General features: G+C 37.0%; 1 pseudogene across 1 annotated transcript; it reads left to right on the forward strand.

Moving 5' to 3' along the window:
- The first annotated feature begins 3,021 nt into the window (after positions 1-3,021).
- On the forward strand, positions 3,022-4,284 carry LOC309846956 (dnaJ homolog subfamily A member 1 pseudogene; annotated as a pseudogene). The gene has a single exon. The product of its transcript is annotated as a dnaJ homolog subfamily A member 1 pseudogene (transcript).
- The last annotated feature ends 12,334 nt before the right edge of the window (positions 4,285-16,618 follow it).

The following is a 16,618-nucleotide window of genomic DNA, read 5'->3' on the forward strand; positions in this document are numbered from 1 at the left end:
CATGAGAGGAATGTTAAAGTCCCCTAGTATTATTGTATTATTGTTGATGTGTTTGATTTTGTTATTAATTGGTTTATATAGTTGGCTGTTCCCACGTTCGGGGCATAGATATTTAAAATTGTTAGATCTTCTTGTGGAAAGATCCTTTGAGTAGTATATAGTGTCCTTCCTCATCTCTCATTATAGTCTTTGGCTTAAAATCTAATTGATCTGATATAAGTATTGCCACTCCTGCTTTCTTCTGATGTCCATTAGCATGGTAAATTCTTTTCCACCCCCTCACTTTAAATCTGGAGGTGTCTTCGGGCTTAAAATGTGTTTCTTGTAGGTAACATATAGATGGGTTTTGTTTTTTTATCCATTCTGATACCCTGTGTCTTTTGATTGGGGTATTTAGCCCATTAACATTCAGGGTAACTATTGAGAGAAATGAATTTAGTGCCATTGTATTGCCTGTAAGGTGACTGTTACTGTATATTGTCTCTGTTCCTTTCCGATCTACCACTTGTAGGCTCTCTCTTTGCTTAGAGGACCCCTTTCAATATTTCCTGTAGAGCTGGTTTGGTGTTTGCAAATTCTTTCAGTTTTTGTTTGTCCTGGAAGCTTTAAATCTCTCCTTCTATTTTCAATGATAGCCTAGCTGGATATAGTATTCTTGGCTGCATGTTTCTCTCATTTAGTGCTCTGAATATATCATGCCAGCTCTTTCTGGCCTGCCAGGTCTCTGTGGATAAGTCTGCTGCCAATCTAATATTTTTACCATTGTATGTTACAGACTTCTTTTCCCGGGCTGCTTTCAGGATTTTCTCTTTGTCACTAAGACTTGTAAGTTTTACTATTAGGTGATGGGGTGTGGGCCTATTCTTATTGATTTTGAAGGGGGTTCTCTGCACCTCCTGGATTTTGATGTTTGTTCCCTTTGCCATATTGGGGAAATGCTCTCCAATAATTCTTTCCAATATACCTTCTGCTCCCCTCTCTCTTTCTTCTTCTTCTGGAATCCCAATTATTCTAAGGTTGTTTCGTCTTATGGTGTCACTTATCTCTCAAATTCACCCCTCATGGTCCAGTAGCTGTTTGTCCCTATTTTGCTAAACTTCTTTATTCTCTGTCATTTGGTCTTCTATATTACTATTTCTTTCTTCTGCCTCTTTTATCCTAGCAATGAGAGCCTCCATTTTTTATTGCACCTCATTAATAGCTTTTTTTATTTCAACTGAGTTAGATTTTAGTTCTTTTATTTCTCCATAAAGGGCTTTTATATCTCCCGAGAGGGTTTCCCTAATATATTCCATGCCTTTTTCGAGCCCGGCTAGAACCTTGACAATTGTCATTCTGAACTCTAGATCTGACATATTACCAATGTCTGTATTGATTAGGTCCCTAGCCTTCTGTACTGCCTCTTGTTCTTTTTTTTTTTTTTTTTTTTTTTGTGGTGAATTTTTCAGCCTTGTCATTTTGTCCAGATAAGAGTATATAAAGGAGCAAGTAAAATACTAAAAGGGTGGCAACAACCCCAGGAAAATATACTTTATCCAAATAAGAAGAGATCCCAAATCGTGAGGGGGGAGAAAGGGGGTAAAAAGAGGTTCAGAAATTTAAAAAAGAAAAGAAAAGAAAAGAAAAGAAAAGAAACAATTAAAAAAAGAAAACAAATAAAGAAAAAATATAAAAAAGAAAATATATATATATATATATATATATTAGATAAACTAGTTTAAAAAGCCGTTAAAAAAGAAAATGGTAAAAGTTAAAAAAAATTAGTAGAAGAAGAGAAAAAAAAATGAAAAAGAAGAAAAATTAAATTAAGTGCAAGACTAAAGAATCATGGGGAGAAAGCCATGAGTTCCGTGCTTTGCTTTCTCCTCCCCTGGAATCTGCTGCTCTTCTTGGTATTGAAATTGCACTCATTGGTAGGTGAACTTGGTCCTGGCTGCATTTCTTGTTGATCTTCTGGGGGAGGGGCCTGTTGTAGTTATTGGCGAGTGTCTTTGCCCCAGGCAGAATTGCACCGCCCTTACTAGTGGCCGGGCTGAATAATCCGCTCAGGTTCGCTTTTGGAGAGCTCTCTGCTCTCCGTAGGGTTCCATAGGACGGGAATGAAAATGTTGGCCTCCCAGTCTCCGGCCCAGAGGAGCCGAGAACTCAGGGCCCCACTGCTAAGTGTGCCCTCAGAGAACAGCGCCCAATTACTCCCATCTCCCTGGCCTCCAGCAGTGCTCTGAGCTCACCGAGCCTGCAACTGGTTCAAGGTAACCCCGAGCTGAGAGCTCACTCCTCGGCTCTGTCTCTGTAGCTGGCTTCCCCATTCTAATACCTGTAAGCTCTGCGACACTCAGACACCCCCGATCCTTCTGTGACCCTACAGGACCTGAGGCCATGCTAACCCCTTGTGGGCTTCACCCTGATTTAGCCTCTGGAGCAATGTCCCTCAGTGGAACAGACTTTTAAAAATCCTGATTTTGTGCTCCCTTGCTCTGCCAGCACTTGCAGGGTGCCATGCCAGCCCCTCCCCCTGCGGTCTATCTTCCCGTTGCTTTGCATTCACTTCTCTGCCAGTCCTACCTTTCAGAGAGTGGTTGATTTTTTTGTTTCTAGAATTGCTGTTCTTCTTTTCTTCGATCTCCCATTGGATTTGTAGGTGTTTGCAATCTTTAGATAAGCTATCTAGCTGATCTCTGCTACCTGAAGTAGTCTCAGCCTGCTACTTCTCCGCCATCTTGACTCCTCCCCAAGCCATACTCATATTCCTGACCCACAAGAACTGAGATGATAAATGTTTTACTCTCTTAAGTTTCTAAGTTTGGGGGCTGTTTGTTACACAGCAATGGAAAACCAATATAAACACAATTGTCTATTAATAGTTGAATGGAAAAATAAACTGGTATATCCATTCAGTGGAACACAACTCATCAATAAGAAAGAATGAACTGGGAACTTTCCAGAACGCTCGGTGAGACACGGAGGAGCGGCGGCTACCCGAGTTGCACCCAGCAACGCGCTCCTTCCCGCTCCCCCACATCGGCCTCGGCCCTCTCACCGGGAGTAGAAAATGGTGAAAGAAACCACTTATTATGATGTTTTGGGGGTCAAACCCAATGCCACCCAAGAAGAACTGAAAAAGGCCTACAGGAAACTGGCTTTGAAGTACCACCCTGATAAGAATCCAAATGAAGGAGAGAAGTTTAAACAGATTTCTCAAGCTTATGAAGTACTCTCTGATGCAAAGAAAAGGGAATTATATGACAAAGGAGGTGAACAGGCAATTAAAGAAGGTGGAGCTGGTGGTGGTTTTGGCTCCCCCATGGACATCTTTGATATGTTTTTTGGAGGAGGAGGAAGAATGCAGAGAGAAAGGAGAGGTAAAAATGTTGTGCATCAGCTCTCAGTAACCTTAGAAGATTTATATAATGGTGCAACAAGAAAACTAGCTCTGCAAGAGAATGTGATTTGCGATAAATGTGAAGGCCGAGGTGGTAAGAAAGGAGCAGTTGAGTGTTGTCCCAATTGCCGAGGTACTGGAATGCAAATAAGAATTCATCAGATAGGACCTGGAATGGTTCAGCAAATTCAGTCTGTGTGCATGGAGTGCCAGGGCCATGGGGAACGGATCAGTCCTAAAGATAGATGTAAAAGCTGCAATGGAAGGAAGATAGTTTGAGAGAAGAAGATTCTAGAAGTTCATATTGACAAAGGCATGAAAGATGGCCAGAAGATAACATTCCATGGTGAGGGAGACCAAGAACCAGGACTGGAACCAGGAGATATTATCATTGTTTTAGATCAGAAGGACCATGCTGTTTTTACTCGGCAAGAAGACCTTTTCATGTGTATGGACATACAGCTGGTTGAAGCACTGTGCGGTTTTCAAAAGCCAATATCTACTCTTGACAACCGAACCATTGTCATCACTTCTCACCCAGGTCAAATTGTCAAGCATGGAGATATCAAGTGTGTGCTAAATGAAGGCATGCCAATTTATCATAGGCCATATGAGAAGGGTCACCTCATCATCGAATTTAAGGTAAATTTTCCTGAGAATGGCTTTCTGTCTCCTGATAAACTCTCTTTGCTGGAAAAACTCCTACCTGAGAGGAAGGAAGTAGAAGAGACTGATGAAATGGACCAGGTAGAACTGGTGGACTTTGATCCAAATCAGGAAAGATGGCGCCATTACAATGGGGAAGCATATGAGGATGATGAACATCATCCCAGGGGTGGTGTTCAGTGTCAGACCTCTTAATGGGGCCAGTGAATAACACTGCTGGCATTTTAAGTGCAGTAGTGAATGAGTGAAGGACTATAATCATAGCTCACTACTTGCTATTGTTTTTGTTTTGATATTCAACTATAGTAGTGTTTTAAAAGTTAAATGAAGAATAAACTCAAATATAAAAGCTCAAAAAAAAAAAAGAATGAACTGTTGAACTACAACATAGATGAGTCTCAAAATAATAATTAAATAATTAGAAGCAAGACCAAAAAATTACATGTAAGTTTCAATTGATACAAAATCTAGAAAATGCAAACTCATCTAGAGTGGAAGAAAGCAGATCAGTGACTACCTGGGAATGGGGGTGAGTGGGACAAGAAGGAGTGGGATCACACAGAAGATTACAAAGGGGCATGAGGAAACTTTGCAGAGTCCCCTATCATGATTGTGGTGATGGCTTCACAGAAGTAAACAGGCCAAAACTTATAGTATATCCTCTAAATATTTATAGTTTATTTTATGCTAATTATAATTCAATAAGCTGTTAAAAAATACCTTAGTCCAGCTATACATCTCTAAAAGCATTGATTTTGGGGATACCTGGGTAGCCAGTCAGTTTAGCATCAAACTCTTGATTTGGGATGTCTTGCCACTCAGCGGGAGTCTGCTTGAGATTCTTTCTCTCCCTTACCCTCTGCCCCTCTCCCCAACCCTGTTTTCTCCCTATAAAATAAGTTAAATTAAACTAAAATCATTGATTTTGTTTAAATATGTGATTTTTATTTCAGTACCATGAAAATCCAACTGTGCCCTCTTCCCCTAGCCTTGCATTTACACAAACCAGCACCTTCATAATCCTGTATACGTGTTCACCTACTTATGTTGCCCTGTTTTAGAGGCGCCCTCAAATATAAAACCTACTTCTTTCAAAATAATTACCAGTTAAAAGTGATTATCAATCTGCTGGCCAAGTCTTTTGGTTATTTCATTTACTCTTATGGCATTGATCTTCCCCTTCACAATACTACCCCCAAAGCAAGACTAGAGGCTCCTAGGCTCATGCATTCCTAACTCAGACACAGCCAAGGAAGCTTGTCAGAGGGTAAACAGATGAGTTTGCTCAACCAAGTTTATTAACAAGTTAAAGAAGAATCAAGCAAGACTGCATTCTGTACATTATAGGGCCCATGGCAAGAAGCGGCGGGGGAACCTCTCAGGAACCTCAGCCTGTAGTAATCTAAATTAGGCAGCATGTCCAGTTCCCATCTTTTCATACCTCATTAATATGACTTGTTGGTTGGTTTGCTGAGCTTATCTTTTGTATTCCTTCCGCTCACTTCTTTAACTTTCCCACACTTTTGCCAGCTATCTGAAGAGTCACCATGACAGAAAGCCTACATGATGGAGCATGAGGTATAAAAGTAGCTAAAATTCTGGTATGACCTTAACACCTTCCAAATTATATATTCAAGCATTTGAAACCTTTAGTAGCTGACTAAGCTTTGAGAAGCTATAACTTAGAAGATACCCAATGCATTTTGTGATAAATGAATTAGTGGATCATTTGATTACAGCAGAGCTAAACACCATTCAGTTGTTTTAATTATGTTGTGATTATAGAAATTATATTTATCATTTGTAGGATTTGCCAAGGAAATGGTGCCAAATAACATTTTTATTGATGTATTGATACAAATAAACACACACATTATAGACATAGTAGTTTACAAATCATTATTTAATTGTATACTTTTGATGATGAAAGTCCTATTACAAGGTTGTCAACAAACCCTGTTATATGTCACTCCTTGAAAAATACTTGCTGGGAGTCCTTTGAATATTTTGAGATGCACAGGGTATCTGGGTTAACAATGTGCCTTTCTGATGCTATCAAATTCTTTTCTGCCCCAATTTGGAGAGTAAGAACTGAAGATATAGTATATCCAACTCATCAGTGACTGCCCCCTGACATCTACTTCATCTGTTTATTTTTCTTTTCCTTCCTGAGGATTTCCATCTAACACAATAGCAACTGTCCTTAGTCCTTCAGGGACCACCTGGTTTTAATGAGACTGAAAGAGCACTGTGGAAGACCAGAGGTAAGACGTACAACCCCATGTATCAGTCTTATTTGAAAAACAGAATAAATTTAAAGTTGGAGCCACATGGGAATTAAGGAATGAGGACTTGATGAATCAGAGGACAGAAGTTTACTGGAATAGTTTACAGAGATAATAGTTGGGGCTCTGAAGGTAAAATCAAAGTTGATGAGAAGAGAAAGGAACCAGTTCTTAGGAAAGAAAAAAAAATGAAGGGCTGCTGCTCCATGCTGGGTAAATTATGAGAAGAAATAAATGAATTCTAACTCCACAAAAGAATAAATTAATTCTAACTCCACTGTTGAAAACTATGTGACCTCACTGTCTCAATTTCCTCTTCTACCAAAAAAAAAGATAATAATATTTACCTTAGAGTATCAACTGATGCCCCAAATCTGACATGTTACAACCAATGTAAAGTGTGTAAGTATTTTAGAATAGTGCCCCAAACATATTAACTGCTCAAAAAACGATGCAGTACTTTTGTTGTACTAAGAGGAAAATGTATTTTATGGGACTTTGTCTGGCACTATGTGAAAAATAGTTCTGTGGTCAAATTAATTGTAATACATAGAGTTAATTAATTTTAAACTATTTTTATTAATTTTGGACCTCTGAAAACATTTAGTAGCCTAATATCTTTCAGAGAGGTATTATATTTGGCATTTCCCAAATTAATTGGATCAAAGGATAGTTTGGCTACATTCTATGGAATACTCAATGGCAGTGGTTAATTACCTAATGGAAGACAAAGAATTTACTTAAGGCACTGGCAAATGAGAAAGTTTAGCTTCAATGAGTATGTTCATTTCTAAAAAGAAGATAGCTTTAATTTTAGCTTGCCTGTACTTTCTATTTTAATGTCTAATATTACTTTATTACATAGCTTTATTATGTAATAGATATGAAATAAATATTAAGGATGCCATAATCTTTCCAATGCTCAGGGCTTCTAAAAGATCTTAATCCAGCCCAGCTCTTTGAGAAAAACTGGTCTAGTATGGCTTGAATTTACCTCCATAGAATTAGTAAATAAGAGAACCTAGTAAATAAATAGTTACTATCATTCATAGGGGTTAGAGAACTCTGAGCACTAGTGGACTTTTGTAATAATAAAGGGTCAATTCACCAAGAAAACACAGCAACTCACAATGTGTACATACTCAAGAGCTGGAAGGGAAGGCTGCCACCCTAGTGGGCCCAAAGAGGAATTTTGCCTTTTGATGAATCAAACCTGAAATCTCACTCATTCTTGATTTAATTATATTTAAATGACATTTTGGACTTAGAATGAATGCTGGAATGTGTTAAGAATCTTGGGGCTATTGAATACATTTTGCACATGAGAAGTCCATGGATTTGGGGTAGCCAGACATTGTTATAATGTTTTTGTGAACCCCCCAAATTCCTATGTTCAAGTCCTAACCTGCAGTATCTCAGAATGTGGCTATATTTAGAGACAGGGTGATAATTAACATTAGATGAGGTCATTGGGATGGACCCTAATTCAGTATGATCAGAGCCATTACAAGAGGAGATCGAGGCGTTCATAAGCCATTCCTAAGCCCAGGAGAGAGGCTTCAAAAAGAAAAATTCTGCCAACACCTTGATCTTGGCCTTTTAGCCTAGAGAACTGTGAGAAAATACTTTTGTGTTGTCTGAGCCCTAAGTCTGCAGTACTACACTAGCAAACTAATATAAATCCAAAATATATAAAATAAAATGGACAGAACTAAAACGAGAAATGGACAATCCACAATTAGAGTTGCAGACTTCAACACTTGTTGTAATGGATAGAACTAGTCAACAGAAAACCAGCAAGGATATAGAATTGAATAATATTATCAACCACCTAGATATAATTGACATTTATACTGTAAGGTGTCATTGTGCTTATAAATTAATAAACAATAGCAGAGTACACGTTCTTTTAAAATGCACATGGAATATTCACCAAAATAGATCGTGTTATGTGTCACAAAACAAACATTAATACATTTCAAAGAATTGAAATAATAAATAGTGTATTTTCTGATCATAATGGAACTGAACTGGAAATCAATAACAGAGGGAGAACAGAAAAGTATCCAAACTGGTGGTAAAACAATACTTTTGAACAATCTGTAAGTCAAAGAAGAACTGTCAAATGAAATTTAAAAAATACTTTGAACTTAATAGATACAAATATAATAAATAAAAATACAATGCACAAAATATTTTTAGAATGCAGCTATATCAATGCTTAGAAGATATTTTTAAAATAGCAGTAGTACTTATATTACAAAAGAATAAGGATCTCGAATCAATAATGTAAGTTTTTATCTTAAGAAACTAGACACAAAAAAGTAAATTAAATCCAAACCAAGTACAAGAAAATAAACAATAATATTAGCAGCAGAAATCAACAAAATTAAAAACAACAATAAAATATTAGGGCAAATCAATGAAACTAAAATCTTGTTTTAAAAAAAAATAATAAAGCTGATAAATTCTAGCAATACAATCAAGTTTAAAAAAGAGAAACAAAAATTATCAGTAACACAAATGATATAGCAGATGTCACTAATGGCTTTAAAAGAATAATAAGGGAATACTACAAACAGCTCTACACACATAGTTCATCAACTTAGATGAACTGGACAAATTCCTCAAAAAACATAAAGGAGCAAAACCCTCTGAAAATGAAGTAGATAAAACTTCTTAACAATTAAAGAATTTAAATTAAACAATTAAAAATTTAAATATTAAATTTAAATTAAACAATTAAAGAATTTAAATATCTAAAAAAGGAAATCTGCATTCCCATATTATCTTACTGGGTGATCCGATTAAACATTTAAGAGGAATTAAAGCCAATTCTAAATAATATCTTTCAGAAAATGGAAGACTCAGAAAAACTTTGCAAACCATATTTTTTTAGTCCAGAATTATCCTGATAGCTAAATTGGTCAATACACTTCAAAAAAAGAATTCTGTAGACCAATACCTCTCACTAACATAAATGCAAAAAAAAAATTAATAAGTCATGTTCTATCAAAAATATTGTTATAAGAATGGAAAGACAAGCTCCAGATGACAAGGATAAAATATTTGCAGTTCAACATACCTAAAAAAGGACATGTATCTAGAATATATTAAGAACTCTCAAGCCTCAACAGTAAGAAAACAAGCAACACAATAAAAAAAGATTCAAGACTAAACAGATAGCACAGGGATATATGGACAACAAATAAATGAAAATATGAAATATATTCAGCATCATTAGCCATTAGAGAAATTGAAATTAAAACCAGAATGATATCATACATATCTATTGGAATGGTTAAAATAACACTAATAATATCAAATGCTATCAAGGATGAGGAGCACCTGGAAATTTCATACAGTGCTTTTGGTAACACAAAATGGTACGACCATGGGGTGCCTAGGTGGCTCAGTCTTTTGAGCATCCAACTCAGCCAACCTGATTTTGGCTCAGGTTAAGATCTCAGGGTCAAGAAATCTAGCCCCACATTGGGCTCCCCGCTCAGCACAGAGTCTGCTTATCCATCTCTCTCCTCCTCTGTCCCTCCCCTGTTCTCTCTCTCTCTATCTAAAGTAAATAAATAAGTAAATTAGTAAATCAATCAATCAAATCTTCAAAATGGTACAACCACTATGCAAAACAAGTTGGCATTTTCTCATAAAATTAAATAGGTATTTATTATATTTAATAAATATAATACTTGAGAAGAATGTGTATTCTGTTGCTTTGGGATGGAATGTTCTGATATATCTGTGATGTCCATCTGTTCCCGTGTGTCACTTAAAGCCTTTATTTCCTTGTTGATCTTTTGTTTGGATGATCTATAATTTCAGTGAGAGGGGTTAAAGTCCCTTACTATTATTGTATTATTGTTGATGTGTTTCTTTGATTTTGTTATTAATTGGTTTATATAATTGGCTGCTCCCATATTAGGGGCATGGATATTCAAAATTATTAGATCTTCTTGCTGAACAGACCTTTTAAGTATGATATAGAGCCCTTCCTCAACTCTTATTATAGTCTCTGGCTTAAAATCTAATTTATCTTATATATGGCTTGCCACCCCAGCTTCCTTTTGATGTCCACTATCAGGTAAATTGTTTTCTACCCCCTCAATTTAAACCTGGAGGTGTCTTTGGGTCTCAAATAGTTTTTTGAAGACAGCATATTGATGGGCCTTATTTTTTTTATCCATTCTGATACCCTCAGTCTTTTGATTGGGGCATTTAATCCATTTACATTCAGGGTAACTTCAATAGTTAAGATATGAATTTAATGCCATTGTATTGTCTGTAAGGTGACTGTTATTGTATGTTGTCTCTGTTCCTTTCTGGTCTATTACTTTTAGGCTCTCTCTTTGCTTAGTGGGCCCCTTTCAGTTTTCTTGTGGGGCTTATTAGGTGTTTGCAAATTCTTTCAGTTTTTGTTTTTCCTGGAAGCTTTTTACCTCTCCTTCAATTTTCAATGACAGCCTAGCTGGATATAGTATTCTTGGCTGCATATTTTTCTCGTTTAGTGCTCTGACTATATCATGCCAGTCCTTTCTGGCCTGCCAGATCTCTGTGGATAGTTCTGCTGCCAATTTAATATTTCTAACCATTGTATGTTACAGCCTCTTGACCCGAGCTGAATTTCACTTTGTCACTGAGACTTGTGAGGTTTACTATTAGTTTACAGGGTATTGACCTATTTTTATTGATTTTTAGGGGAATTATCTGTGCCTCCTGGGTTTTGATGCTTGTTCCCTTCACCAAATTAGGGAAATTCTGTGCTATAATTTGCTCCAACATACCTTCTACCCCTCTCTCTCTTTCTTCTTCTTCTGGGATCCCAGTTACTCTAATTTTGTTTCATCCTATGGTATCACTTATCTCTAGAATTCTCCCCTCATGGTCCAGTAGGTGTTTATCTCTTTTTTTCTCAGCTGCTTTATTCTCCATAACTTGGTCTTCTCTATCACTAATTCTCTCTTCTGCCTCATTTATTCTAGCAGGAAGAGCCTCCATTTTTTATTGCACCTCATTAATAGCTTTTTTTAATTTCAACTTGGTTAGATTTAGTTCTTTCATTTCTCCAGAAAAGGTTTTTATTTCTCCAGAAAGGAATTCTTTAGTATCTTCCAGGCTTTTTACAAGTTCAGCTAGCATCTTGATAATCGTCATTCTGAACTCTGGCTCTGACATCTTACTAATAACCATTTTGATTCGGTCTCTAGCTATTGGTGCTGCCTCTTGTTCTTTTTCTTTTTTTTTTTTTTTTGTAAGTTTTTCTGCCTTGTCATTTTATCCAGATACAAATAGATGAATGAGAGAATGAAATGCTAAAAGGGTAGCAATGAACCCAGGAAAATATGCACTAATCAAATCAGAAGAGTCCCAAAAATGGGGGGAGAAGAAAGGATAAATAAATAAATAAATAAATAATTAGATATCATATATCTAATCATATATGTATATGTATATATGATTAGAACAGAGCCACACACTTGATTTTGGGTGTATTTTGATCTGTTAGAAGAAATTACCTCCCCAAATTTTAAAGAAAGAAAAAATATATATATGTATACACAAAAATAAGGGTAAGCATGATGAAGGGATGGAATAAGACTGTAAAGATGAAAATTTTAAAAAGATTCTAAAAAAGTAATTGATAAGAAGTTGGTTGAAAAAAGAAAAAAGGGAAAAAAGGAGATAATGTGATCAGACTGGAGATTAGAACAAAGCCATGTACCAGATTTAGGGTATATTTTGATCTGTTAGAAGAAACCATATCCCAAAATTTTAAAGAAATAAAAACTTATATATAGACAAAAAATAAGTTTAAATACAATGAAGGGATAGGATATGACTAAAACAATGAAAATTTGAAAATATTTTTAAAAACTATTGATAAGATAAAATAGTTTAAAAAGGCAAAAATAGAAAAGAGGAAAAACTAAAAATAGAATAAGAAAAAAATTTTTAATTTAACTTTGAAAGATTACAGAATCATGAGGAAAAAGTCATGAATTCTATGTGTTGTATTCTGTAACTCTGAAGTTTTACAGTTCTCATTGATCAGTGAACTTGGTCTTGGCTGAATATACTTGCTGATCTTCTGGATGATGGGCTTATTGCAGTGATTCTCAAATATCTTTGCCCAAGTTGGAATTGCACTGCCCTTGCCAGGGGCCAGGCTCAGTAATCTGCTCGAGTTTGTTCTTGGGAGCTTTTGTTCCCTGATCTGCTTTCCATGCAGCTTTGGAGGAGGAGAATGAAAGTGGCAGCCTTCCAATCTCTGGCCCCATAGAAGCCAAGAGCTAGGGGCCCCAATCCTCAGTGCACCCTCAGAGAAAAAGCAGTCAATTCCTCCCATCTCCCTAGTCTCCAGCTGCCCTCTGAGCTCACCCGGCCTGTGACCAAATGTTTCCATCTCTGGTGCACAGTCCCTTTTGGAGTCTCCAAACCCAGCAGATTCTTACAGTGCACTCTACACTGCTCCTCCCAGAGGAGGAAAGTGAGGTTCCCCTGATCTGCCATTTGTGAGGTCCCTGCTGAAAGTGTACTGGCCTGACTGTGCTCGTAATCATTGTTTAAGGTAACCACGAGTTGAGAGCCCATTCTTTGGTTCCATCTCTGCAGCCAGCTTCCCTGCTCGATACCTGGGAGCTCTGCCACACTCAGACACCCCTGGTCTTTCTGTGACCCTGCAGGTCCTGAGACCACACTGTCCCTGAGAGGGCTCCATCTCCCGTTTAGCCTCTGGAATGACATCCGTCAGTAGAGCAAACTTCTAAAATTTTCCATTTTGTGCTCCATGGCTCTACCACTTGCCAGGAGCCAGCCCCACCCCCCCCGCCCCCGCAGTCTCTCTTTCTGTATATCACCTCAGATTCACTTCTCCACACATCCTACCTTCCAGAAAGTGGTCGTTTTTCTGCTCCTAGAATTGCTGCTCTTCTTCTCTTTGGTCTCCTCCTGTTGAATTTGTAGGTGTTAAGAATGGTTTGATAACTATTCAGCTGAATTCCTATGACCCAACAAAATTTAGGTCTACTCCTCTGCCATCTGTTCCTCCTGGTAATATTAATTTTAAACATTTCTTTTGATAGAACTTTCAAAAAAGTTTTTTTAAGATTTTGTTTTTTTAAGTACACTCTACACCCAATGTGGGGCCCAAATCCACAACCTTGAGATCTAGAGTCCTGAACTCTACCAACTGACTGAGCCAGCCAGGCACCCAGCTTTTGATGTAACTTCAAAGGCTTCAAATGTTTTCCTACATTAGGCAAAATGTAACAGATTTTTTTCAAAGGCCCTAAAATTTTCACTTGAAAAAAATGGAACATTTTCTTTAATTCTAAAGGTTTATTTTCTCTCCTGATTTTAAAAGAAATTAAATTTTTTTTGTAGCATTGAGAGTCATCAGCAATATACCTACTATGCCTAAATGGATAAATTGACCCTGCAAGCCATCTAAACATTGAAAAAATCCTATATACATTTCTTAGAGGACAGGCATGATAGCGGTATTACAAAAATGATAGTACTTCTGACTCTACTTGGCTTAAACCAGATCTTCAGGGCAAGGGTTCACACATAGTTATTGTGTTGCTTTATAAGGAAATGCATTTGAATCTATGGATCTTTACATTTTCTTTTCAGTAAAACAACTCAAACTCATTCCCTTCATCCACACTCAGATACTATAAATTGCCAAGTGATAGTGAAGAGAGAACAAATAATGAAGGGAGAAATCCTAGGTTTCCAGGAAACTGTCAATCAATTATATGGCTTCCTTTCTCTGTTGTAACTATTGAACCAACTGAGCTCCCTAAGCTGCAGTAATCAGCAGTAGCTGGGTGGGTACATCATTACTTGCATCCCCTACAGGGCAAAGAGAAGCGGATATTTTCTACTTTCAGACATCCCTACTTTTTATGAAGGCTATAGTACCCCTCTAACTGGGAAATGTTACCATGAATCAACCTTTGGTCACACCTTTCAAATATCATATGAATTTATTTAATCTGCAGTTCTTTTTAGTAGTTTTCTCTATTTCCCACTTGTGTGTCTTTTTTCATGTGTTCTTTCTGCCTCAAGTATGCTTTTCCTCTTTCCACTTATCACCCTTTCTGGCCAACCTTCAAGACCCAGGCTCCAAAGCCACCCATTCTTTGACTGCTTTCCAAATCCTTGTTCTCAGAATTAATATCTACTTTTCCCTTTATGCAAATTCTAGTCATCTCTGCTCTACTCTAAAACATGTATTGTAGTTAATTGTGTTGTGTCCTTCCCAAGTCCAAAAAGAGAGTACTTTTCCTATTTTCCTATCTTCCACTCTATCTACAAAGTATTCGATAGCAATAGTGGAATATGGAGATTGAGTTGAAGTTCTTTAAGTTCTTCATTGCTATAATTTTTCTCATTTGTGTCTCCAGGTATCTTGATTTGAAAGATGAAAAATATGAAACTGTTGGGCATCTGAAGAGCTAATGTATGTTGCTAAGCACTTCAGACAATCCTCAATGTCTCTGAAATGTTGTACTTCAAAGAATCTGTTAAGGATTCCAAAAGAAGTCACTCAATTAAGTCCCTCTATATTGGATCAAGTGGTTCATCAGAAACCACCAGTGACAGCTTAAAGTAAGATCCCAAGTTACCTTTGATCACAAAGTCCTTAGCAGCTGCCAGTGTGTAAGAAGCAATGCCTGAATTTCCCCAAGTCCAAGCTCTCAATGGGGGTATCAGCATTGAACCTGCTTCCCACCTTCAGCACTCAAACTTCTTTCAGAGTTATTACTAAATAACAAATGCAACTGTAATAGCTACCATTCCCCAGATGTTGACTGTGTTTCAGACACTATTTGGTTAAACAAAATAATTTTATTGAAAAGGCCAGGGAGAAGTAGTACTTTTAACTCCACAAAAAAAGGTTTGAAATTTAAAGGCAAGAAAGACTAAATATGACTAGAAATAAAGACTAGAAAGACTAATACATTCAGAAATTGATGGCTGCAATTCACCAGCCTTATACCTGAGGAGGCTTATAGATACCTGAGTGCTTCTGCTGTAGTACTTTCTAATAAGATAAAGGGGGAAAGAAGGGAGGCAATGCTAACTTCACAAATATACATTTGAAATTGTTGATATATAGGAGGAAGAGGAGGCAATAAAACAGATTTTTATGATACAACTAGATGTTTAGGACCTACTGCCTTTCTGAATATCTATATCTGGGTGAATTAAAGGAATAATAGTGAGGACCCAGCCATATCATATCAAGAGAACAGAAGCAAGATAGTGAAGGTCCTTTCTGTCCACCTAACACGTGGCAGAAGGTTTCTGTGGCTCCTTTCTTGTCCTTCAAACATTGAAGAGCCTCCAGCCCATGCATGGGTATGTCCTAAAGCCTGGGAAGATTTTCTTAAACATGAGCTTTATATAATAGAAAAGGCAGAGCCGGATTACCAGATACTTGAGACTAATAGTGCTACTTAAGGCAGATTTGCAGATTTGGTAGAGTCACATGAGATCCCAAATCTCCATTTACTCATCTGAAGAGCTAGAACCTCTAGCAGTGATAATGTTGATAACTAACCTATCCGCAGTGTTGTGAATTTTCAGTGGGATAATATATGAAGTGTATTTTGCAGCCTGTAAAAGAGCTATTCAATATTTACTTATTTTTAATTATTTTTGAAGTTGAAAATCTAAAAAACTAAGACAATGGTAATAAAAGAGCTCACAAAAGGGGACAAGCTTAGCATTCACTTGGGAATTAGACATAAAACAAATCCTCTTAAAATGTGTTTTTATTCTATGTGGACATTGATTTATCATAAATTATTCATTATGTCTCTGAGGTTTGTTTAATCAGACAGAGACAATCAAAAAATGTGTAGGTTTAAGTGACTTTAGATATATGCCCACAGATTCACAGATTATCTTTGTTGCCTGAAACAAAAATCCCAGCATGGGGCTGGACGTACGGAACCAGCAGGATTTCTCTTTTCTTTCTTTTTCCTTTCCTATCTTTTTTCCCCTGGGAAGTCTATGAATACCATTTTCTCCTAGTATTCTGTTACTTTTCTGGGCTTCTATAGGACTACATGGTTCCTACAGAATTAAACTTCAAAGGCAGCAATAAAGAAAAGTTTCGTGCAGTTTTGCAAACATAAGGGGGAAAAAAGTCATAGATCCTGTCAGATTTGGAATCAGAGTTAATTTTTCATAAATAAAGCATGATCCACTTAAAGTAGCCAATTTAGATGGCGAGACAGATTTCCTCAATGCTACTAAA

The sequence above is a fragment of the Mustela nivalis genome (genome assembly GCF_964662115.1).
Source record: "Mustela nivalis genome assembly, chromosome: 13".
NCBI lineage: Eukaryota > Metazoa > Chordata > Mammalia > Carnivora > Mustelidae > Mustela > Mustela nivalis.